The sequence below is a fragment of the Marmota marmota genome, unplaced genomic scaffold (assembly GCF_001458135.2).
Source record: "Marmota marmota marmota unplaced genomic scaffold, marMar, whole genome shotgun sequence".
In the NCBI taxonomy this organism is placed as follows: domain Eukaryota; kingdom Metazoa; phylum Chordata; class Mammalia; order Rodentia; family Sciuridae; genus Marmota; species Marmota marmota.
In genome coordinates, this window is record NW_025999900.1 from 57,336,791 (window position 1) to 57,338,640 (window position 1,850).

Consider the following 1,850-nt stretch of genomic DNA (forward strand, 5'->3'; position numbering starts at 1 on the left):
GGCCAGGGCCCCGCCAGCCTGCAGCACCACAGCTCCGCCTGAGCCCCGGGGCGCGCCCTCGATCCTGGGGTCCCTCCGAGCTCGGGATGAGGGGCCCAAGGCCCCCGCAATTTCAGGCGATCCGCAATTTCAGCTGATCCGCTTGCCGGAACAGAGGGCCCACCAGGATCCCCTCCCCCGCTGAACTGGCCGGGCCTGAGGCAGTGACCTTTGGACGGGACTTTGCCGAGCCTAGTGGCTGGGGAGGGTCCAGGGTGCACCCGGTGGGTATGATCTTGCAGGGCCCTGGAGCGGGGGACACAGCTTTGAGCGCATAAAGCTGAAAGGTTTGGGAACCGACTTCCCAGAGGGCTCCCTAGCGTCTGATTTCACCTCCCCCTCGCCTGCCCCCACCTTGCAATCTCAGGCTTTAGGGTTGCGCTCCACAGAGAAACCTGTCGCCCGATCCATCCCAGAGGACGCCCAGGAAGCTTCAAGTTTGTTGAGGCAGATTCCTTGGAAAGCCTTTTGGAATCTTTTTGGGTGCCATGGTCCGTGAGCGCGTCTCGGGGATCCATTCCCTGCTTTGCGGTTTGAAAGTCCCGGGTCTGTTTCATGATGGACACCTTGCCGCTGCCTCCTCTAGCCTTGTGACCTCATCTCCCAGGGCCTCAGTTCTAAGCCCAACAGAAGAGTTGGGCGGATCTTGTGCAGGCAGAGATTGGGGGACAGCTGCAGGTGAGGACCCCTTGGGTGGGAGGGACTGGGAGTGCCTTGGAGGGGTCCTTAATCTCTTCTAAAAGCCTCCCTTCTTCTAAACTCCTTCCCTTCCTCCACTGCAGCCCCAGCCCATAAATTCTGGACCCTGAATGCTTGCTTTTCCTTGGAAGCCAGCCCGCAAAGACAAATACCATCTTGTGGGAAGGACTGGGGATTCCAATGGGGAAGGGGCCCCAGAGGCAAGTGTCTGCCACACCCCAGGTTGCAGGGTGGAATTGGCCAGGATCTGGGAGGAGGGAGGACAAGTGGTTGGGGCCTGACCTTACCTACTTCCCATTTTTCCCAGGGATGACCTAGCCTGACCCATTTCCTCTTACCTTTCATTGTTCTTTACCTATTCAGTTATTTAGCCTGTCTGTGCCTCAGTTTACTTCATGAGACTATGCAGTATAACTCCTCTTTGCTGTTGTTTTAAGTATTAAATCCATAGAAATGGTGTAGCACATTGGCCTATTGGGAAAACCCTCAATAGTTATTGTAATAAAAAGGTGTGATCCTCCTTTTGCTCACTTGGCCTAGAGAGCTTGCCTTTCCCTCTCTGTAAATCCAACACCACCTGCTGCGTAGGATTGTTTCCTGGACTGGATGAGTTGTATTTAAGCAGCTGCCCACAGGCAGCATGAGGTTATCGTGCCATTTCAGAATGCACCTGCTCAGAGCTCTGCCTGGTCCATCCTAAGCACTCTGAGAGTTTTGATTTGCTGCTAACCATGCAGCTCTATTGCAGAGGACCTTTTGGGTTGGAAGGGTTCATAGGTAGCATCTTCTTTAACCTTGCCCCAGGCAAAGGAATGCCCTTGACAACCTTCTTGAAATATACTTGCTTAGCTTTAGTGACAGAGGACTTGCTACCACTGGGGACAGCCTTTCCAACTGACAGAAGTCTAGGAAACTTGAGCAGTGCAATCTGTCTCGTCTGATTTCTACCCTGTTCTTCCGATAGGAGCCTGATGCTTCTTGACTATCAAGTACTACAGTGCAGTTTGTGGGTATGACTCCCACATTCATTGCTCCTTATTGGCACACCCCAGACGTTACAGTACTCAAAGATCAGAAGGCGAAGACTCAAAGGCCCTTCCCCCCCAAGCCAC

At 53.8% G+C, this 1,850-nt stretch overlaps 1 long non-coding RNA gene across 1 annotated transcript; it reads left to right on the forward strand.

Moving 5' to 3' along the window:
• The first annotated feature begins 6 nt into the window (after positions 1 to 6).
• Positions 7 to 1,268, forward strand: LOC107150001. The gene is made up of 2 exons (XR_001504510.1): positions 7 to 717; positions 822 to 1,268. It is a non-coding gene; the product is annotated as an uncharacterized LOC107150001 (long non-coding RNA).
• The last annotated feature ends 582 nt before the right edge of the window (positions 1,269 to 1,850 follow it).